Raw genomic sequence first — 23,566 nt, 5'->3', positions numbered from 1 at the left:
CCCCGCAACCCTGCCCCGCAGCCCCCCACAACCTGCCCCGATACCACCCTGCCCCCCGCAACCCTGCCCCGCAGCCCCCCGCAACCTGCCCCGCTGCAGCCCTGCCCCCCCGCAACCCTGCCCCGCAGCCCCCCGCAACCTGCCCCGCTGCAGCCCTGCCCCCCCGCAACCCTGTCCTGCATCCGTGCTGCAACCCTGGCCCACACCCCTGCTGCAACCTCCCCGCTGCAAACCTGCCCCCCTGCAAACCATCCCTGCATCACTGCTGCAAACCTGCCCCACAGCCCCGCTGCCAGCCCCACTGCCAGCCCCGCTGCCAGCCCCGTTGCCAGCCCCACTGCCAGCCCCGCTGCCAGCCCCACTGCCAGCCCCACTGCCAGCCCCACTGCCAGCCCCATTTCCAGCCCCATTGCCAGCCCCATTGCCAGCCCCATTGCCAGCCCCGCTGCCAGCCCCACTGCCAGCCCCACTGCCAGCCCCATTTCCAGCCCCATTGCCAGCCCCATTTCCAGCCCCATTTCCAGCCCCGCTGCCAGCCCCATTGCCAGCCCCATTGCCAGCCCCGCTGCCAGCCCCATTGCCAGCCCCATTGCCAGCCCCGCTGCCAGCCCCACTGCCAGCCCCATTGCCAGCCCCATTGCCAGCCCCGCTGCCAGCCCCATTGCCAGCCCCATTGCCAGCCCCGCTGCCAGCCCCGCTGCCAGCCCCACTGCCAGCCCCGCTGCCAGCCCCATTGCCAGCCCCATTGCCAGCCCCGCTGCCAGCCCCACTGCCAGCCCCATTGCCAGCCCCATTGCCAGCCCCGCTGCCAGCCCCGCTGCCAGCCCCATTGCCAGCCCCATTGCCAGCCCCGCTGCCAGCCCCGCTGCCAGCCCCACTGCCAGCCCCGCTGCCAGCCCCATTGCCAGCCCCATTGCCAGCCCCGCTGCCAGCCCCACTGCCAGCCCCATTGCCAGCCCCATTGCCAGCCCCGCTGCCAGCCCCATTGCCAGCCCCGCTGGCAGCCCCATTGGCAGCCCCACTGCCAGCCCCACTGCTGGCCCTGCCTGCACTGCTGCTGGCCCTGCTGGGGAAGGCCACCCTCGCCACCCTCAGCCGTTTCCTCGCCCGGTGGCTGGCTCACAGCGGCGGCGGACGAGGGCCCACCCCAGCCAACAAACCGACTTGCATCCTTCCCTTTCCCACGCAGGACTGAGCGCATCCTTGCCCCTCCTGGCACATCAGCTCGAGCTGGCTGCCCACCCTCAGGGTGGGGGCACTGTGGGTGTTAGCCCCCCTCCCCAGCCCTCTCCCTGCTCTGTCGTGCTGCAGCTGTGGCACATCTGGAGCAGAGCCAGGCTGGCCCCTGCCCCGTGGCTGCTCTGAGCCCTGCAGGGATGCCCAGAGCCTGGATGGCTGCGGAGGGAAAGGCCCATCTTCCTCCCTCCCCAGGGGGCACAGAGGTGGGGGTGCTCCCTGCAGCCAGCCTGTCCTGCAAGGGCTGAAAGCTGAAGGCGTGAAATGGATGCTCTTATCTAAAAGGGCCTGGGAGGAGAGGGGTGGGGGGCTGCGAAGGTGCTGGGCCGTGCAGAGCCCCAGCCTGGCTTCCCTGCCCCCCCGCGGGGGCCGGCTGCCTCCCAGCCAGCTCCGCAGCACGCAGCGCTTTGCAGCAGCAAGCCTTTTGCCTCTCAGTATTTTCCCGACACCTCCAAGAGGTGCCTCTCACTGCCAGGAGCTTTGGGGAGGAGGGTCTGACACCAGCGTCGGGGGTTTTAGCAGCTGCTGTGAGCTGGAGGTGCCTTGGAGCCAGGACGCAGCGCCCTGGCTCCGGCTTCTGCTCCTGCAAAGATGCTGCCCAGCATCCAGGAGCTGTTGCGGGCGTTTGTGCCCTGACCCCCCTCGCAGGATAATGTTTATCCCCTCGCTGGGTGGGCTCTGAGCTTGACTCACACAGTGTGGATGGTCTCGAGCTGCAAACACCCACCGGCCCCTGATGTGACCAAGGGGCAGGGGTGAGTCGGTGGCTCCGAGCGCATCACCCCAGGGTGGGCTCGTGGGCTCAGTGCCTCCCCCCGCCCCAGCACACCTTTGCAAAGGTGGGTGGCTGAGCCATGAGTCACACAGGGCTGGGGACACAAGGCGTTTCCCTGTGTGACAGACCAGTTTGGCACTGTTGCCATCCGCATGTGCACAGGATGCTGCTTGTGCTGGTGCGGGGAAGGCGCATCGCCCGGCAGCAGCTTCTCCGGCTGATAAAAATCGCTGTTCCTGGCTGAGATGTTAGAGGAAGCTCCTTGTAAGCGCTGGCTTTGCCTTGCTGCCTCTCCAAGATGGTTTCTCCAGGGTTTAAAGGCCCTAGAGCAGGGGTCGCTGCTGTTGGAGGAGGAAAGACAGGCGTGGGGGAGCCGATGGGCATCCCTGGCTGTTCCTGCTGGGATGCAGGGTGAGTGGGCGAGCATCTCATCTCACCTCAGTCCCGGCTCGGCTGGAATCAGCAGGATTCCACCACCACCAGCTTTATCATCCCACACGTTTAATAAGGGTGTGTTACGGCTTGACCCTCACTCCCGGGTCTGTCCCAGGCACGGCTGCCCTTGGGTTTTGCCACCCTGGGGTGACTGGGGTGGCCGTAAGCACCCAGCCAGCCCTGCTCGCCCTCACCCCGTGCCACGACGTCGGGCTGGTGCCGATGCACAACAGCCATTTCCAGCTGCCCTGGTGGCTTCTCGCTCTCCAGCTGCAAGGGGAACCCAGCCGTGGCTGGAGGGTGAGTCACATTCCCCAGAGCTGGCTGCAGAAGAAGGAAATTAAATCCACGTATTCGTGCTGAAACAGGGAGGAGCGAGCACTGCGTCACTTGGCACATTTCCAGTGGGCATTAGCCGAAGCTGTGACACCGAAAGCCTGGGGTCTGTCATGGGGGAAGGTGATCTGTGATCATGAGGGGATGGTGGGAGCTGGGGTGGTGCGGTGACCCCCACCTGGATGATGCAGCCCGGTGGGGAGAAGCCCCTGAGCATCCACAACGCAGCCCCACGCTCCGTGGGGAACCGGAGCTGTGCCGGGAGCTGTGGGAGAGCGGCCGGCAGTGATTTTGGCCGTGGCTCCCGACATTGCTTGCTCTCGCCCGGCACCCCAGCGGTGCGTGATGCCGGCAGGCTGCCTGCCCGGCTCTGCAGGCAGCACGGAGATGCTCCTTGGCTCCTTTGGGAGAGCTCATCCAAACTGGGGGGCAGCAGGATGCAGCCCTGGGATCTCTGTGTCAGCATCCCGCAGCTGTCACGAGCACCTGTACGACTTGACAACAGTACTGGTGTCACTGGGAGGGGAACGGCTGTGGTTTCCCAGCTTGGGAAACAGCCCGGGTGCAGCTTTCCCTGCAGAAATCCCTCACAGAGCCTTGAACATCCCAGGATTCATTTGCTGAGGAGCTGCAGGCCACCCGTTAATGAGGCTGCAATGGAAGCGTTGCACAGAGGAGCCCAAAGGTGGGAGGTGGGTGCCCGGGGGGAGTAGGGGGTGTCGGAGGAGACAGGGAATCCCTGGAACAAACCTGCCCTGCCCCGGTGAGCACCCTCCGCTGCCGGGGCAAGCTTTGCCGTGCCGGGGTGCTAAGGGCTAAATCCACCCCAGGGGACCCAGGGAACGTCACCTCGGGCTTCTGCAGGCGAAGATCCCGCTCGCTGGGGTGTGGGGAGGGGGATTCAGCGTGAGGCGAGGGGGGGATGCTGCAGGGGCTGGAGCTTTCGGGCCGTTTTGTGATGATTTGGGGTTTGCATCGAGGCCGAGGGGTGCCCACCCTGGAGGGGTCTTAATGCCAACGGGCACAAGCGGGACTTGACACGTGCCCCCCTTCAAACCCAGAAAACACGGCAGCAAGTAACCCCAACCCGTGTTTTATTATTTGAAGGTGATGTTTTGCCTTAAGGGGGTCTGACACACGAGCCTTGCCGCTGGATGGACATCTGGATCCATCAGGACATTGGGATCCATTGGGATCCACTGGCAGGGGGAAGATGAGGGAGACCAGCCCTCCCCCATGGAGGATTTGTGGGGGGGGTGGCAGGGAGGGCTCAGGGATGCAGGATGGATGCTGTGCCGGGGGATCAGTGCATCCAGACATCGGGCAGTGAGCCCACGGCCGGACGCCCTGGACACCGGGATCTCGCTCACCGCTGCAGCGTCAGAAAGTTGGTGTTAAGCTGTCGGGGATGAGATTTTTTTTTTTCCCAGTATAGCAAGTAATTTGATTGTATTCTGTTATTTGATGTATTACAGTGATTGCAAACTTTAATATAAAAATTAACCAAGGGAAAACAGGAGTTTGGTGGTGTTTGAGCTCTCATCAGAGAGAATGGAAATTTTTTAAAGTATTTCTTGTTTTGCTCATGTTAAATACTCCCTCTATCCAGGAGGTCAGATCCAAAGCCCCGTGTGTGCCCCAGGAGCATTTTAAGCCAGATTTTCTGTCCCTGGGGCAGCCAGCGGCCCCACAAAGCCCCTCACCCCGTGATTTAGGAGTGGCCGGGGAGGGGGCGGTGGGGTGCGATGCCTCTGGGTGTGCTGCTGGCTGTGCCCCCCGTGCCCCCCCTGCCCCCTGCAGCCCAGCCGGTCCTTGGGAGCCCATCCGGGGCTGCGGCCGCATCGCTGAGGCCCCAGCGGCTGCTGTACAAGCTAATTGGAAAGATTAGAGAGTAAAACCTTCATCCCGGTAATTACCAGCTCACGTGGTGGCTGGTGATGGTGTGAACGGTGTCCCGGCCCCCGGAGCCGTGCCACAGCCCTGCCAGGGTTGGGGTGTCCGGGGGGGGACCCCAACACCCAGCCCAGGTAGGAGATGCTTTTCGTAGGGTTTCCTCTTGCCTGTCATCTCTGGCTACCCCACACCTCACCCGCCCCCTCCCCACTGCCCCCCAACACCCCCCCAGCACCCCAGTGACACACCGGCCTCAGCTCCCCCTGGCCCCGAATCCCACCATCACCCCGAATCCCCCTGCCTGCAGTGCTGCGGGAACTGGCCCAAGACCCACACCCCAATGTCCCAGCTGACCCCCAGTCCCCACCCCACAGCACCCCAGCACCCTCTTGGCCCCCAGACCCCCCACCCCTAAGCCCCACAGCACCTGGTTACTCACCCCTAATCCTCCCAACCCCAAATCCTTCCTGTGTCCCCCCCCAGGGCACCCCATCACCCCCTGACCCCCAAGCATCACCCCCCCCCTCAATCCCCACAGCACCCCTCACCCCCAACCCCAAAGCCTCACCTCGCCCCCTCCAGCGCCGCCCCAACGCCCGCGGGCCCTGTCACCCCCCGACCCCCCAGCCCCTCCAGCGCCGCCCCAACGCCCACGGGCCCTGTCACCCCCCGACCCCCCCAGCCCCACCCCAGCCCCCCAGCCAGCCCCCCCGGCCGCCTTCACACCGCCCCTCTGCCCCGTTCCCCACCGAGGGGGAGTGGCTTCCAGACGGGGCGTGACCTGAGACGGGGCGTGGCCTGCCGCGGGGGCGTGGCCTGCCGGCGGGCGGACTACAACTCCCGGCGTGCTCGGCGCGCCCCTTCCCCCCGAGGCTTCCGGCGGGGCCGGCCCGGGAGCGGCGCAGGGAGCCGGCGGCCGCGGGCAGCAGGTGAGGGCGGGCGGGCGGCCCGGGGGACCCCCCGGGGGGTGGCCGGGCCGGGCTCGGGCCCTCTCCCCGCCGGCTGCGCCCCGGGTGGTGCGCGGGCGAGGGGCTTTGAAGGGGGCGGGGGGCAGAAGTGCCCGCGGGGGGTGCTGGGGGGCTGCGGGCGGCCTTGGTGGGGGCCGCGTCTGGCCGGCGCCCCCGGGGACTGGGCTCTGCCCGCTGGGCTGGCTCTGCAGGCGGGCCGGGGGCTGCCTGGGCCGGGCCGCCCCTCATGCTGGAGACCCCCCTTCCGGGCGGGCCGGCCGGCGCTGGGTGCTGTGCTGTGCGGTGCGGCGCTGTGCTCTGCGGGCTGGGGCTGGCACTAAGAGTAAAGCCTGGTTTTCCCTCAGCGTGGCCGTCCCGCCGCTCCGTGAGGGCCCTGTCCCTCCCCCCCCCGGGGGGGCCCTCTCCCTTCCCCCACCACCCCCCTCCCCCCCCCCGGGGGGGCCCTCTCCCTTCCCCCACCACCCCCCTCCCCCCCCCGGGGGGGACCCTGTCCCTCCCCCCCACCCCCCTCCCCCCCCCGGGGGGGACCCTGTCCCTCCCTACCCCCACCCCTACCCCCCCGAGGGGTCCCTGTCCCTCCCTACCCCCCCGGGGGGGCCCTGTCCCTCCCCCCGACGTCCCCTCTGGGGCAGCCCCGCCGGTGTTCCTTTGTTTGATCTGCCTTAACGCTGACTGAAACTGGAACCTGCTGCGCTTTCTGCTTTAATTGTTCTTTCCCTCTCTTGGCGTGCAGATGAATTATTTACCTCTCGGCCTTGCCTTGGGTTGTGTTTGTCCAGGGGAAGGTAGGTGAGGGCTGGGTGCCCCTCTCTGGGGCTGAAGGTATTGAAAAAAAAACTTGAATGGTGTCAGGAGGTGCTTCGTGAGGCTGAAAAGAAGTTAAAAGCTGCTCTCCTCAAACGTTCAGATGTTTAAACCAACCCTCGGAAGCGGGAATGGCTGCGATTGCTCCTCTTGTGTGTGGAAAAAAAAAAAAAAAAAAAAAAACCAACCAAAAAAACCACCACCTGGAGTTGTGTGTTGGTGAGTTAGGAACGCAAAGCTTGCCTTTCAGAAATATGAACACCTGAATCGGGCAGGGTCAGGTTGGCTGGCAGGGCAAGGGGATGATGAAGTTCCCTGTGCCCCCTGCTCGGTGCGTAAAGGTTTGGTTCAGCTGACTCGGCTTGACGTGCTGGTGGTGTAGAAGTTGCACGGGAGCATAATGAAATTCCTCTGCCTGCTATGATTTCAGTATAAATGCCTGTTGCTCTTCAAACGCACCCTTTGAACTACTCCCGATTACTTTTAAGAGTAGAGAAGACCTAAAGTTGTAACTTTACATAGTTTAAATTCCTTTTCAAATGAGAGCGCAAAAACGGGGGGAATAAAGCCAAACTGAGGCCGCTTACGAGGGAACCTGGTCAGCACACAGTTACGCCAGTTGAAGTTAATACCTCGTACAGGGATGGTGAGAAACCCCTCTCCCCATCCATTCAGAGTAGGTTTAAACTTGTTCTTCCCAACAGTGCTGGAAATGACTGCGCTGGTCTGTCCTAAATAAGTGTGGCTTGAAGTGTGTCAGCTTGTACTTTCAAAGGGCTCCCTTTGTAGTTGGGTAATATCTCAAAAGGCTGGTTTTGTAAGGAATGTTTCCTTTCTGGACTACCAAGAAGTGGCTGGATGAGCTGTATCTGCGGCAAAGTATCCTCAAATCTTATAAGACGGGGAGGGGGGAGTCCTGTTGGGAGTACGGGGCAGCGCAGAGAGGCTGCCACAAACATGGGGAATGTGATTGCATCCTTGTTTTCATGCTGCTGGATCAGTAATCTGTGATTATACAGCTTTCTACTTCATTCAATCACTGGTTAATTTGATTTCCAGTTTAATTTGATGACAGTTTTGAGAGCCAAATCGCTTGTATTTAAACAAATGGCTTCTATTTTGATCAAATTTCATTGTGTTTGGCATGTGTTGGGGCATTATATGTATTAAAAATCGCTGACACTGCAGTTCCTGCAGGTCTATTAGTTGGTGATGAATATTCAGTTACGAGCTAGACAAAACCTGTGTCTGGCAGGGAGTTGAGGGGGGGTGGGCTTAAAGCAAAACCCACGCAATAGTGGAAGTTGCAGTGTTTTTTTTATCCATGGCCTAAGTGATGCCGTGCACAAAGCAAGTTGCAGATATCCTTGGGGTCATCTGGATCACCTCGAAACATGCTCATTTTTCAGGCAAAATTGAAACTTTGGACTACAGGGAGTGCAAAGGAAGCAGGTACGGCTGTTGGGGGCAAGGATGTCATCTTGCTCCTGCTTCCATTATGGGTGGGAGTGGAGTGTGCGTAGTGAAGCGATGCTCCACGTCATTCAGGATCTGCTCCCTAATTTTGTTTAGTTGGGGTTTTCCACATACAAGTGCCGTGCGGGTTTTTTCTGAGTGTGAGAATGAGGTTTTTGCTGGCAGGTTTGGAGCTGGTGGAAAACTAATGGATGTGTGACCGCAGCAGCGTTAGGCCTCAGCTTTGTGTTGAAGGGAAAAAAAGCCCTTTCAGAGATCTATTTTTATTATTTAATTAGTAGCTCTTGCTGACTTGTCAGTGCTGCAGTGATAACTATTTCCAGTCCTTTTCTGCGCAGCGGGGTCACGCGTCAGGCAGTGAATGCACCAGGCAGTCATACCCTGGGCTGGCTCTGGCTCTGGGGGGGTTTAACTCCTTCCCGACTGTGCCCCCAAAATCCCAGGGTGGATTCCAGGTGAGGGGTCAGCATGCAGAGAACACAGAATTGTGAGAATCTTCAGCTAAGGGTGTCAAAGTGCTTTCCAAATGGTGACTGCCCTTAATTTTTCTCTGCCCTGGAGGACTTTTTGTGTCTCGCAAGGAACTGAGGTGAGAAGGTTGGTGTGATTTGTTGATGGCTGGGTGACAGCCTTGGGATCATAGGTAGAAGACTGCAGGATTGCCTGATTCTGGCTCTTATCTGCTGGTTTTGAAGGACTCTGATCAATCTTTCAGGGTTGGAAGGTGATGGCGCAAAACCTCTAGCGATGACTAATTATGCATTGGTATTTACGCTCCTTGCAAATGGGGAATTGTTGTTTTCCTGATTTCTAAGTGACGAAGCCCTTAATCTGTAGTTACTATTCTTGTGTTGCTTGTTCTATTGCTTGCGGTGTTGACTTGTTTTTGATTATCAGCCGTGCTGAGATACTGAGATACGGAGGTGAGAGGCAGCTTTCAGCCCCAGCTACAACCTGGTTGTCACACTGTTTGAATTTCTTTGTTTACTGATGACTGTATGCTCTCTCCACGTAGCACTGGGGAAGGGATGGGGGAGGGAGGACTAATTATCTCCAGAGAGAGGCTTTTAATGCTGTTAGTCAAAGGAACAGGCTTCGTCTCCAAACTGAATGGATTGTGTGAAATAACATGAAGCACCAGTGGCAAAGATAGGAAAATTGAGAGGGGTCCAAATGATTTCTCTCAGCTGAATCCTGGAAATAGATTATTTTTTTCTAAGCCATTGGCTAGCAGCAGCAATAGGAGGAGGGGGGGAATGGGTAAACAGATTGTTAACTTTATTCTTTTGTGTTTGTGCTTTTGGCATGCTGATTACAAAACCCAGTTAAGAATTGCTTACCTACCAGCTGCACAGCTAAGTTCAGAAGTCGTGATGGGCAATGCATTGTCACGAACTAATTAACCATGCCTGCTGAATGTCATGGGGCAAAATAAGGTGCATACTGATGAGGTCGGTTTGGGCAAGTCTGGCACTTCGCTAGCTCTTGGGCTAAGATCCTTGTCTGCTCCAGCTGTGTGCCTTTTGAAACAGATTTGGTAAAGATCATTGGACTTTACCAAAGTCTAATGGCATTAGAGGGTTTGAACCTTTTCACTGTGCCAGCTCCAGAAAGCTTCTGCTACAAGCATGAACCTCTTTGCAGACAAATGAGTAACTGGCAGCCAGGTTTTTTTTCACTAACCAAGCCACAAAAGTGAGCCCTTAATTAGAGCTGTGTTGCCATAGACTTTGTTGTCTAAAATCCATCAAGATTAATCCTCATCATTGATTTTTAAACTGGAGGCAGCCCCATATGGGCTTCCTGCCTTGCCTTCCACTTGTCTGGGGGAGGGATGAATGTCTCTGAACATGCCTACTTTTCTCCTCTAAAGACAGTTAGCTTGTAAGGGTGCAAGCAAGAAAAATTTGGCCGGAGTCCTGCTGCGAAGTCTCGATTTGTAAACTTGGATCAAAGTCTGAGAGGCATTGTCTTGTTTGGCGTCACAAACACTGCGTTGCAGAGGGAGCCTTAGCAAAAAAGAGGTTATTTGCTAGATGTGGCCTTCAGGTAGGCGGTTAAGATCGCAAGCCATGTCTCGCTGGGTTTGCAGAGACGGTGCTCGCAGGGGTGGAGTTTCCAGAGGTGCTTATGGATGGGGAAAAGGCAGAGGTCATTGCCTTTGGAGAACTTGAGCTTTGAACAAGGCATGTAACTGTCTAAGCCAATTTTAAGGGGACTTTGGCATTTGCTGTACTCGCATGCCTTTGAAGGTTGCGTTCTGTTGTCTAATTCTTCTCTCTTTAAAGTCAGATCGGTAACGTTTGTGTCACTGACTAAATTCGCTGGTATGGGCCTGGGGTAACCGGCTGTTCCAGCAGTGCCTGCTGCAAGTGTGGTTTCTATCAATATTATTTCTGCCTTGGCAAGAGCTCCCCTGCAGATGCATGCGTGGAAGTGCTGGTGGTGTTATGTTATTGATTGCTCTCATCTCCAGAGCTGTCTAAAAAAATTTTTGCTGTTTTTTTTTTTCGGCAGAGATCTGCAGGAAGCAGGTTTGCAGGTACGGCTGTTATGGGGAAGCCTTCATATCCTAGCGCAGGAGAGGCTTCAGGAGGTTTACACAGGGCTAGGAGCAGGGCTGAGGGTTTGGGCTGGTCCTTGCTGGCTGAATGCTTCAGGTTCTGTGGGAATACGTTTTTGTGAAGCTGCAATGTTGACAGCCATCAGGATGGACCCACGGAATTTCAGTTACTGATCCATGGCCCTGTATGGAGTGACCCTCTGCTGCATAGGTTATCTTTATCAGCTGGGACCGAGGAGGAGGAGGATAATAATTACTAAGTGGTAGGCTGTCTGAGCTGTGCTAGCGAGGTTGGGCTTTTATTGTTGGGGGTATTTAGTTTGTCTGTCTGCAAGTCAGGTGTAATTTACTGCCGGGTGGGAAACAGGCAAAGTAGAAAAAGGGCTGTTCAGTCCATTTGGGTTTGTGCCCCTGTAAAGAGTGTTGATGTGATGCCAGAAGACAGAACAAATAATTAGAAGCAAAGTCTTTTTCACTTACATTTTTTGATTAGTAGCAGGGGAGAAGTGGCACGTTCCCTGTAGGGTCGCTGAAGCTTCATTCACCTTGTGCCGAGAGGTAAATTAGTGCTTATATCCTGCTCCTAGCTAGATGTGTATCCTGTTCCTCCTTGCTGTGGGTCAGGGCCAGAGGTGAGCAAGGTCATAGAATTTTTCACCTTGTACTTCCAAATCATTTTTTAACATACAGTCCCACAATTATTGACTGAAAAAGCTGAGGTGGTAGGCATGTTTAAACATGATTTCTCTTGGCTCAGCTGTGCCTTTTTAGAGTGATAGCAACCTCTGGGTGGAATTGTCGAATGAGGGCTGTCAGGCTGTCCTGGCTTGTGCTATTTTACAGCAGTTTGGAAATTAGCTATGGCTTTAGGCCATCTGGCTGTTCTGTTACCTGTTCAGAACAAAGTGAAGACAGTTAATAGAGGGCCAGCACTGGCAAAGCGGGGAAACTTGAGGAAAATCCGTACCTGCTAACTCAGCCTGACACCTAACGCTGGAAGAAGTGTTTTTTTGCTGCTGTTATTGTTCTGCTTCACTTGTCTTATTAATACTTACAAATGCCCCCCCCCATGGCAAAGGGGTTGGAACTCGATGATCTTTAAAGTCCCTTCCAAGCCACTCTATGAATATGAAGATAAATAAGGTTTGCAGGGAGGGAAGTTCGTGGGCTGGAAAACTTCGCTCATGCGTTGTCTGCTCAGTTGCTGATGCTGATACCCACGTTCAGGCTGGCTGCTTCTGTTCCTCACCCATCGAGGCTGTTATTTTGGGAGCATTAAGGAATCATCCAGCTTCTCTGGGGCATGCTGGTGGACTTAGAATGATTCTGATGGAAAGAAATCTGGGAATTTTCAGGGTTAATTTATTAAGCAGGCTTTCTGAGGTGTCTTGAATATGTTGCAGCCTGCTCACCAGCGTTAGGCACGCAGAAACCTGTGTGAACACATCAGGCTTGGAAAGTAGAATGAAGGAGTGCTGTGAGACTGCTGGGTCTCCAAGATCAATTTGACATCAGTGATTATCTTAATCAGTACTATTTCTCATTTCCTTTTAGCTTCAAAACGAAGCCTTCAATCTGTATTCCAATGACTGGGTTCTGTCTACCTATCAACTAGACAGAGTACAGGGAAAATACAGATGCTTGGGTGGACAAGAGGCTTAATTTAGCTCCCAGCTGTGTTGCTGCTGTGCTGTTTGATCTCAGGCAAGTCCCTTTTCCCTGTACCTGTTCATCCTCCTGTCTATCCTAAGATTACATGTGCTTAGTGAGGGTGTAGTCATACTCGTGTTCATAGCTAGAGGGATGTATTAATGCATCTCAGCCTTAAGGGCCATAATTAGCAGCCAGGTTATACTGGTCTGGTGCCATCATACTACATGTCATATGGTGTGTAGATGGGGCCTTTAGTAAGTACAATGTGAACAACAGGAGGAAGCATTTGGCTGAGTAGCAGGTACGTGTTGGGTCAGTCCAGCAATGCAGATGGGTATTGCTGCCGTGATCTGGTTGAATCAGCAGCGTTTGAGTAGTTGTTTCTTAATTTGCCCCACGTCCCATATTTTGTGAATGTGTAATTTGAAGTTTTAGCTCTGCATTTTTTTTAATTGGTTTTCCAAGTTTCACGCTCGACTTTTCTGTCCAAAAGTTCCTTTTGGACTTGCAAAGTTCCTTTGCAGGAGAGGATTTTTCAGAGCTTTTCTCGTGTAATAGGAACACGTTTACCTTGATTCTTCAGTAAATTACGGCTGCTCTGGGAAGGTGGTATTTATAAAGCTGCTGTGCTACATTTCAGTATGGAAAGGGAGGCGGGGGGAGAAACTAGCAGAAATCTGTTTCTCCTTTAATATGAGATTGGATAGGTGATTCTCTTGCATGGAGAGGGAGCAGCAGTCCTTGCATAAACACTGGCTATATTAACATTTCTAACTAGTAAATTTATGGATAATCTCTTCTTTTGGAGGATTTATTCTGATTTGAGAGTATTAGTCTCTGGGAAAATTAAACTTTTTAAATCTACTTTGTTCAGACTCTAGACAGGGGAATTGCTGGTAAGCCCTGCCATCTTCCTCCAGCTTTTCTGTGGGCTTGATTGGAAATGCAGTGCAGAGAGACACAGCTGGTCCAGAGGCATCCGCGGTTTGGTTTTAGGTGCTTTATCCAGTTGTGTCAAAATGGATTTGGAAGCTGTTCGCTCCGTTCCTGTAACGAGTGCGTGCAGCTTTGAGCACTGCCAAAAAACCCCCAAAGAAAGCCCCTGAACCGAACAACCCAAAAAGGTAAGAAAAATTAAATGTTTGTGGGAACTGTGAAGTGCCTTGGTAAAGCTGCTTGTCTGCAGGATGCTGCAGTTTTGGGATGCTGGGGGGGGCTGTCTTTGGTGACTGAAACGTCAGTCTGCTAGTGCTGGGCACTTCCCTGATTGCGGAGACATACCTTTGTTTCAGGTAGCTGATTCATGGCCCTGTATGTTTAATCACAGTTTCTATAGCAGTGAAATCTTTAACAAGAGGGTGGAGTTCACTTTCCGTTCATTGCCTGTTTTTTGTGAATATTATGGCTGATTCATTAGTGTGCTCTGCTGATCAGAGTCATGTTTATTGGGGTTTGGATGTTGAAGGATATTCTGTGTTTGTGGTACATGTCACAAGTACTGAAAGAACTTTTGCTTTTTTGATAATTGGCATTTCTTTGGTTTGGTCTGTGCTGTGTGGCTGCATTGCTAAGTAAATGCAAAGAGCAGGATTCCTTATGTTGGTGCAAGATGTTTAGCTTATTACCTTTTGATTATCAGTTAAGATAGTAGAACTACCTGATCACGTACAGGCAGATGATGGTGAGCCCTCCTGTGCTCTCCACAAATCCTTCCCTTGGGGTTTGATGTTGGCTCCCAAGTTATTGGGACACTTTACAACTGCAATTTAGTCCTGTCTTATTGCAAGCTCAAATTTTTAGGTATTTCCAAGGTGACTTTGCTGAGGAAGCTATTTGAGCCTTCGTTCTTACTGCCGGTAGCAAGGGGTTTGATTTGCATAATCAAGATAATGTGGTGGATAGTGTTTGTGTTTAAAGCCACTTGTCATCTTGCTCTCGTGTCCTACAAAAACACGGTGCTTTATTGAACTTAGAGCATAACATTGATCTGGAGAAGTGTGTTAGCTGAATGGGTCCTCAGTGGGTAGCACTGGTGGGATGGCTGGCCATGCTGCTAATGAGCTGGGCTTTGTCAGAGCCTAGTCTGATGTTGGTTTTCGTGGTTGCTCTTGGGAGAGCATGATGGCTCTTGTCTGCCTGCATCGAACGTCCATCCTTGTACCTCGTTTGAGCATGAACGCTCTAAAAGCAAAAAAAGCTTTCTTGTGCACAGTTCTGCTTCTGATACGGCACATGACTGGCTTGTGACAGCTAGGGCAGTTGAAACAGGAATCTGTTGGGAACGGATTTGTATCTGCATTAAACAAGAGGAGAATGTGCCCATTGCCAAGAGCCTGTCAGGGAGATGTCAGCTAAAAATTGTGCTTAACTCACTGTGCGTGGGGCTCGCCAGCAGCAGACGGACTTTTGTCTGTGTCCCCGAGATGAATCATGTGCGGGGTTCAACTGCTGGTCAGCATGCTGCTGGGCTCCGTGGGTGCTGGTAGTGTCGCACCCTCTGTGGTGGTTAGCTCCTGTGTTACTGTAGGTGTCCCTCGCAGTCAGAGGTCAGAGACTGTTAAACAGAGACTTTGCAGGTAAAGTGGGGGTCCTGGCTGGCTTGCCTTTTCTGTTAGTGTGGGAAGCGGGAACAGTTGGGTCCTTGCTTTCTGATTATAGAAGTTGGCGCACGAGATCTTGTAAACCTGTATTTGTGGAGCTTTCCTCGCAGTTGCAGGCTTGAGCCTTCAATTCGGTGTCCACACAGGCTCTGTCTTCAAAAAGAATTGCTTGCTGGAAAGCTGGTTTTCTGATGGCTGGTACTAACCCAGCGGAGCTGCCTTGCAGTTGCTGCTTGACTGTATGTGAAGTAGCTGTTGTGGAGTGGAATGTTTGCTGTCTTTTAGCAGAGCGCTCGTTGAATACTTTCATTCAGTACACTTGGCTTTTTAACAGATGGGATAGATTTTTGTCAGCCTGGGCAACCACAGCTTTTGTTTTTGCAAGGTGAGACATTTCTGTTTTGACGGGCAGGAGAAATAATAACGTTGTGTGATTCATAAGAGTGATGAGTCTTTGGTTTTGGATCAGTGAACCTTTTTTTTTTTTTTTTTTTAGGATATTAGCATATATCTTCAAAGAAATCTGAGCTGAAAGCCAAAAGTCAACAGAAACAATTCCTGAGCGGTGCTCGATAGGATGAGCCTTGTGGATAGAGCTCCCAGTACGTTTGAGGGGACTGGAAGAATTGGTGCTCGGGCAACGTGAGCCACACAGCACTGTGCTCACAAATTCTTCCCCTTGTGCTGGGGGTGTGGAGAGGGAGGGTGGCTGCGTGGGTGCCAGAGGTGCGGGTTTCAGCTTCTGAGGGGCCTGGGAGCTGTGGCGGAGCAGAGCTGCTTCAGGTCTGCCGGGGAAATAATTAACCATGCCAGGAATCCAGCCTTTTGCCAGTCAGTAGCCAGCCTTTCAAAGGGAGGTGTACTGCAGGTGGCCAGAGCTGCTAAACAGCACATGGAGATCACAACAGAGGGAAGGGGATTTCAGTGTTCAGTGCTTGTTGTTCTTGCTGTGCATTGCAGAGCACTGCGGGAATGGCTGCTTGCGCTGGTGGTGTGTCTTGGCGAAGGCAGCAGCAAGTATCTGAATGATGGGCAGTCCCTGGTGGCCATCGCCTGGCGCAGCCCTGCTCCTGCTGAGAGTCCAGGTCTGGCCCAAATACCTGCAGACTTGAGGGATTAGCTGTTGGGGGCAAGTCCCGTGGGAATGAGCGAGGCAGAAGTCGGTCTCCCACTTCAGCGTTTTATTGCCTGCTCTCAGGGCTATCGCTTCCTTTGCAAAGGGGTTATTTCCTTCCTGTAGCATAGCGCTGAATGGCAGGAGGGCGTGCAAGAAAGTGAAAATCTGTAATTGTCTGGTGATGACTGAGCTATTGCATTTTAAATCTAGTCACAGTTACTATCTGGGGACATCTGGGGCGGGTGATACAGCAGCTAGATCGCTGGGCCAGATCTGCCAGCTGAGAGACGTGGTCCCCAGAAGTCAGAGAGAGTGCATGTGTGTTTTAGCGGATTGCAAGTTTAATTGGCCTGCATGTGAGTTTGAGCTGTTTTTGTGGCTGGAGGATTGCTGATTTATGTTGTGATCCCTTAACAAAACAGTTCTGGTGGAGGCAGGCTCTGCCGTGAGGCTTTGTGTCGCGGGCCGCTGCAGTACAAAGGCTTTGCTGGAAGTGGAGCAGGCTTTCTGTGCTGCGTGTGCCTGGTGTGTCCATCTGCCTGCGCTGGCTGAGGACGAGCTGGAATTTGGAAATGTTTTTAATTGTGTGGGGGAGCAGGTGGCTTTCCATTGCATGGGTTTACAGTGAATTGTTTATTCCGTTGTAGGTTGGGGTAGGGTTTTGTTGCTGTCTCTCGTTCCAAGCAAATGGGAGGAATGAGGGGCAGAAAAGGTGGAACTGGTTGAACTGGAATTCCTGGGTCATGCCTGGCCTTGGGTTATGAACAGCAAGGTCCTGCTCATTTCAAAACCTGGGGCTGGCAAATCCTGGTGCATTGGGATCTGTTGATGTTTCAGGGTTTTGCTTCTAAGTGTATCGGAGGAGTTTAATAATAGTTTTGTAGCAGAGATCTGAAATCTTATAAATATGAGTAAATAATCCTGTTTTGTCATAATACTAGATACTCCGAGAGTATCTAGCGTATATACTCATGGCTTGGTGATCTGACTGGCTTAAATGGCATGGAAGGATAAGGTGGTACCTTTGGTGTTTGCTATGGAAAAAGTTATAGAGGGGTGGGCAGGATCTGATTGACTCGGATCAGATTTTTCAAGCCTGTTTGTGGTGCTGGGAAGCCTGACTTGATGCCTTCTCAACCCGGCCTTACCCCTTGTCTGTGACGATGGGCTGCGCTCTCCAGTGCGAGACCCCTGTTTTGGGTTGCAGCTGTGTAAACGCTGAAAACTGCTAGAGCTGCTGAAGAAGAGGTCCTGTGTATCCGCTCCCTTCCCTTACACTCAAACAACTGTTTGTGGACTGTGTGACAAACAAATTGAGGAACTGAATTGGATTAAAACCAGCTGTTTCTGCACCAGGCTGGTTTTGACTGGGGTCAGCTGCTCGATGAGATTCCCGGTGCCAGCAGGAAGGAGGGCAGGCAGAGCTGCTCCGTGCGCTGCCAAGCGCTCGTGAAACCGCAGCTTTCGCTGCCTTCTGTGCGGAGGTATTTTGGGGTTCATGTGCAGTTGCTGTGGTCTCTGGTGGTTGTCTCAGTATGCCTTCACCTGCTGCTCGCCACTGAACTGCTCCCTTGAGGAAGCTTTCAGGTTTAGTTTTTTCCCTGGTTTTGTTTTCAGTGCAAACTAACCCAAAAGAGCTGTGATGCTGCGGGCATGGAAGAGCTACACTGAGCTCTGTGGGATTAGGATGGTTTGTTACTGGGGGGGCTTCTCGAGCTGGTTAATTTTTGTGGGAAGCCCATTCTTTCCTTTGGCTCACACAGATGAATGCTTTCTCCTGACAAAAAGCTTGTTTTATCCCAAATGCACTACTATGCATATTTTTGCAAGACATCGGGGAAATTCAGGTGCTTCGGTTCTTTTTTTGGTGTTCTCTTTACTGCAGATACAGGTGTGGGACATAGAGACCTCATTAGGTTGTGCTATGGTAAAAGCTACTCAAAGCTTGACTTGCAGCAAGATAATTAATACCCAGACCTAACCCAGGACTGAAAGGAGGTCTTAGTGATGGGGAGGGCAGGTGAAGAAATCGGTGACTTCATTCCCTTTGGCTGCTGAGTGGTCTGAGCTCATCCCTGCTGCAGAGTGGTTATAGCTTGATCCGTGGGCTGCATTTTCCTGGAGCTCCCTGACCCATCTGGAGGGTCAGGAGAGGCTGCAGAGGGGTGCAGTTACAGTTTCCAGCAAATAAATTTATGATGAAGCAAATGACTGGTAGTTGGCAGAGCTCCTGCAGCTTTCTGCATGCTCATTCCGAGCTGCTGGGATGCGAGAGTGCAAACCTGTTAGCTTAAGTCCTAGTGAAAGCTGCTGTAGGTTTGTGTTTGGTTGTGCGTGGGTGTTTTCCAGCTGACTGTATCCTGGGCTAGCTGTTTATTGCTGTTATGCAGGTGTTGTGTATCTAAACACTTTTTTTTTGTGGACACAGCTTTGTCAGTTGAGGTGTTCCTCAGATGAAGTCATTCAGGAAATTTCCATTTATAGGCAAACCCCAAAGCTGGCTGACAAATACCTTCTGTGGCCTTCAAATGAATCCCATCATCTGATGTATTACATCTCTGACTTTGTCAGAGGGGAAAAGATAGCTATCAAGGCTAAGATTGCTGTAAGCATCATTAATTTAAAGAGTGAAGCTGGGTCAGATTGGATCAAGCTTCAGTTCCTTTTTACAACAAAACAGCTATTCCTCGATACTGTTATTGCAGGACTGAGTTTCCCTTTAATAAACCTGTCACCGTAGGTCAGTGTAATCTGCACAAACACTTCCTTTGGCCATCTTACTACAGGGTGTCCTTTTAGAACAGCTTTGACATTTGGAAATGAGAAGTGATGGTGTGCTGGGCACCACGCAGCGATGCAATCCCTACATGGAGGGACCGAGCTCCTTATCTCGCATGGCAGATGCGTGCAGCAAGTCTGTTGAACGTGTGCCCTTGCCTGTGCGCCGAGTCATGGTGTACGCGCTGGAGATGACTGGCAGAGTGGTGGGGTTTGTTCCTTAGGAGGGCATGTTGTGCTGGGGTAGGGATGGAGAGGCTGTGTGGCTGTCTGTGGACAGATCTAACGGGGTTAAGTGAACATGTCTTGTGCAGTCTCTAACATCATCTCCTTGGAAGCATGGGCCATGCTGAAAAATGTTTCTTGTTAAAATGGAATATTTCACCACCTGCTACCTTCTAGAGGAACTGAACCAAGCTGTGTTTTGCATGACTGTTGTCAGCTTTCATGTAAAATAACTTTTCCAGCTGTAGGTAAGGATACGATCCTAACATGATTTCAGCTTATTTTTTACATTTCCAGAAAAGCTGTCATCTTATGCTTGTGGCTGCCTGATATGCATGAAGGTTTCTAACTCCTGGGGCTTACTCAGAGCTACCTTTGAAGTCTTAAAAGCATAGCAAAGCACTTTTTGTTTATTTCTAGTTTATATGGCTCAGTATGGATTTGGGTCCTGCTAGTGTTAACACTTTTTCTTAATACGCCTTTTCCACGTTACATTTGTAAGTGATCACATTCTCCTTCAGTTTCACTCCTTTTAATCTTATTTTGTTGCTCTGATATAGTTAAGTCCATTCCCAGAAACCTTCTTGTTTAAAATTTGCTGGGAGTGCTAGTGTAGGTGGAGGGAATTAGGGGGGTGCTTTTGTAACGTTCCTCGTGCTGGTACCTATCAAAAGGTCTTGTTTGCTGAGCAAACCAGCAGTTTCTGGCTTGTTGATAGCTGTGCTTTGGAGTGGGGGGGTCATGGAGCGTGTCCAAGGACACTGCAGTTGAACAGAATCACAGAAGGGTTTGGGTTGGAAAGGACCTTAAGGACCACCCAGTTGCAGCCCCCTGCCCCGGCAGGGACACCCCCCACCAGCCCAGGGTGCTCCCAGCCCCGTCCAACCTGGCCTTGGGCACTGCCAGGGACGGGGCACCCACAGCTGCTCGGGGCAGCCTGGGCCAGCGCCTCAGCACCCTCTTATTTTAGGTTTTTTATTTTTATGTAAACCTACTTTATATTTGTATTTATATATTTATATTTAGGATAAATTAGGGAAGAATTTATCCCAATACCTAATTACAGAACAGAAAGGCAGAATCTGGTGTACAAGAGAGGTCACCAAAAAGTCATAGCTTACAGTTCAAGCTGCTCTTTTTTTAAGGATTTTTTTTTTCCTTACCGGATTTTAATTCTTTTCTGAAGCTCCTAACAGGCGTTTTCTCATATTAGACTTCTGTCATATCACCTTGTGAGGTGTATATAATTCTCTCTTAGCCCTTAGATGGATTTATTCAAGGTGATGCAGAGTCAAGCGACCTGACGGAGCACCCAGGTGCGCTGGTTCCCCGGGCAGGGCTGTGAGCTGCTGGGCACGTGCTCCTGTCCGAGCCATGTCTCCCGTGTGGATCCTCTGCTTGTGAGCCAGGAGCTCACCGTGCCAGGGATGCAGACCGGAGAGCCAGCTCACGTGGGCTTATGGTTATACCCCCCATCTGAGGGCATTTCCCCTGCTAGTGGCTCCTGTGCCTTGGAGATGGGTTGGAGACACTTGATGCTTTCTCCTGTTGGTTCACTGACCTGCTCATTGCTGTGGAAATTGATTCCCCTTGTTTAATTTTGCACAGTTGGTCAGAAGAGCATTTTCACTGGGTTGCCTTTCAGGGACCAGACCGCCTTGCCTGCCTGCAGGGCATGATGTGAGATTTGCTTGTTGGGTTGGATGTTTTTCTAGCCATTTGTTATGGTGGAAGGTCCTTTTGTGGCTGAGAAGAAGTGGTGATAGTTTGTTGAGGTCTTAATGCAGCTAAATGTGAAAATTGTCATCTCTAAACTGAGAGTTAGCAGAGTGGCAATGAGAGCAGGCTGAAAGAAACATTCTGGTTCATGTTGGAATTTCAGGAGATTGCCACCGCCTTTAAAATTATCCTCGCTGAGGTTTGGGGGAGTGTGTCAGTCTAAAACCCCCAACAGGTCTGAAAGATGGATGACCACGTGTGGATTAGCGATGGTATTTATCCCTATCTTGGAAGCATTTGGAAGAACGTTAGGAAAGGCACAACTTTCCCCTCGGATCAGGATCAGTTTGGGGCATGTTAGGTCAGGTTGCTGCAGTAAGCACAGTCCTCATGCAGACAGTGTTGCCGCTTCATAAACTTTGTGCGCAGGAATGAGAAGTACAGATGATTGCGGTTTTGTTAAAGAAAATATCCTCGTTCAGGAACTTTATGGGCTTATTTTCACGGTGGGATGCCTCGCTGCCTGTGCCTGTGTTATAAAGAGTTTGCCAGATCAGTGGTGGGAATTAATTTATCTTTTCCTAGTTATGACTGGGGCACCTTTTTATTAAAGCTGGAGCTGTGGAACACAAGAAGAATAAATTGTCAGGGGAGGGTTTCTTTAAGGAAATTCAGTATCTTAATCAGAAGTAATTAGAAATTACTGTAGTGAGACTGAAGGAAAAAAAAAATAAGGCTACAACTGAGTTACAAACTCTGCCTGAACTGCTTACTGTTTGGCAAAATCTGAATCAAAAGGTGAAATGTGAGGCTCCTTTAGTGATGTGCTTCCAGAGCGTCCGTCCACTCGGAAAAAGATTTAATTTTAAATAGCTGAGCTATGTCCAGTTAACGAGTGTTGACTCTACTTTAAGTTGATAAAGACACCTACACAGCACCAGTTTCCTGTATCTCACATTTTTTTCAAGTGGGAATATTGCATTGCCTTTCAGTATGGAATTTGATTACAGGTGCCTGTTTTATGTGCTCGAATGTGCACCAGTGGAAGCGTGGGGTTTAATCAGATTGCGTGTACCCTGCGGTCTGTTTATCCCAGGAAACAGTTGGGCATGTGGCATGGAACAAACTTGCAAGGTGCCTTGGGAGAGACCCATATGGCAGGACTGCAAATTCAGCTACTGCCTCGGCTGCTGCTGGCTTTTTCAGAGTTCAGGTGAGCTTTCTGACAAATGCTTTTCAGTGCTTTGATAGTGCCTAAGCTCGTTCCTGTTGCCTCTCAAAAAGAGGCAAAAAAACCCAAACAAACAACCGCTTTGCAAACTGGATTTGCAGTGGCTGAGGCAGTGGCCTCATTTCAGTGAGGAAATGGTGGTTGCAAATGAAAACGTCTATCGAGTCGTAATTACGGGGGCATTACCACAGCATTGCGCCCTGTACTCTGCTACTTTGTTTTTACTGAAAGTTTGACGAAAATGGAAACCACAAAACTAAGGCAAAGGTGGTTTGTATTTTACCCCAGAAGCCAGAGGTAAATAAGTAACCCTATTATTACGTGCCTTTTGGGTGCGTGTTACAGTGCAAGGCAGGCACAGATTATATATAGCCCAGATGATGTGTGCAGCCCACGGTCCTCAGCTGCACGCCTCAATGGTAGGTCGAGGGTGGTGGGTTTTGTTGCTGATACATCTGAAGCTCACTCTGCCTCATGGCAGACGACCACAAGCAGAGGACTCGGTTCATGTTTTCAGTAGCATTCTTCAGGTTAAACTGGATTTTGATCGATAGATGTAGTTGTTCTTGGGGAGGTCCTGTTGGGTTGTAAATCAAGCTTTTGCTACTTCAGAGCCTGTGGAGCCTTTTCACTGCATGGGTGCTGAGACCTAATGAATGTGGATGATTATTTCTGATCAGTCTTTTGTGGCAGAGGCGTGAGATTCTTCATGGGGGTCTGTACAAATTCAAAAGGTGGAAAACGATTGTTAAAACTTGGGGAGGGGGGAGGATGTAACTCCATGTGTACACCTGAGCGCAAGTCTGCAGGTGCATTTATTTCCATCATGAAGTTGCTGTCATGAATCTGCTTGCTTTGCTTTGCAGTGTTGGATCTTAACTTCAGACAAGCTGGCCCATGCCCTCAGGCTGCTGCAGTTTCTTCACCCTGGAGTCAGTAATTCTCTCATTTCTAATTGTGTCCCTGGTTCTGTATGGATAGAGTTGGTTAGATGCTTTTTGAGTAAATTGAACTTCCCTGCGAGGTGTGGTACAAGAACAAATTGTTGTATGAGCAGGTATGTCCTGACCATGAAGGAATTTTAATTTCTGACAGGCCCTATTGTACTGAAATCAGTTGTGCAGAAAGACACGATGGAAACACGCCAGTTCCAGAGCCGAAACAAGCGTGGTGCTGCTGGGGCTGGGATTCCATGGGAGGTGCAGCCTGCCCTTTAGTCACTTTTTGGAAGGCAGACCTTCTGCAGCCCCATTTATGCCATGTTTTCTCCCTTTAAAAAAAGTTGGGGTTAGTGTTTTTGTGGCAGTGCAACAAGCTGGAAAAGATCTGGGTGAAAATTAGTCGTTTGATTGGTGACCTGCATTTAGGATGGTTTATGGCAGTTGGGCTGACACTTGGGTTTGAATCCTAGGTGTTCAGTGCCTAATATGTTGTGTGTTGTTTTATAGCCCTTAAGGGGAAAAAAGGCATCTCAGTCATTTCTGTTCTTGATATTCACAGGTCTGGGGAATAGGGACCACGCTCCTGAATGCTTTCCCTTTACACTAGCATGACCCTCTCTGAAAGCTCTAGGCATTTCTTGATCTCCTGCTATTACTGCACTAATTGATTTATACAGGCCTTGCTCTTGTGCAGAGGTTGGGCTGTGGTCTAGGTTTGGAGAGGCTCAGCTGGTATTTTTGTAGCTAGCTAGGGATGCTCTGGTGCTGTGGTGGCTCGGGCAGCAATAATTATCCTAATTTGGGAGTTACGTAGTC

General features: G+C 51.8%; 1 protein-coding gene across 2 annotated transcripts in view; it reads left to right on the top strand.

Annotated features, from left to right (window-relative positions):
- Positions 1–5,524: 5,524 nt before the first annotated feature.
- Positions 5,525–23,566, top strand: part of PHACTR4 (phosphatase and actin regulator 4) — a 71,196-nt gene continuing 53,154 nt past the window's right edge. The window contains exon 1 of one of the 2 annotated variants that reach the window (XM_055705798.1): positions 5,525–5,604. The gene's annotated coding sequence lies outside the window, so the exon portion shown is untranslated. The remainder of the gene's footprint in view (positions 5,605–23,566) is intronic. The other variant, XM_055705800.1, reaches the window with a different exon arrangement.

The sequence above is a fragment of the Falco cherrug genome, chromosome 3 (genome assembly GCF_023634085.1).
Source record: "Falco cherrug isolate bFalChe1 chromosome 3, bFalChe1.pri, whole genome shotgun sequence".
NCBI classification, from domain to species: Eukaryota; Metazoa; Chordata; class Aves; order Falconiformes; family Falconidae; genus Falco; species Falco cherrug.
The sequence above is the reverse complement of the archived record's forward strand: the minus strand, read 5'-3'. Positions and strand labels throughout refer to the sequence as shown.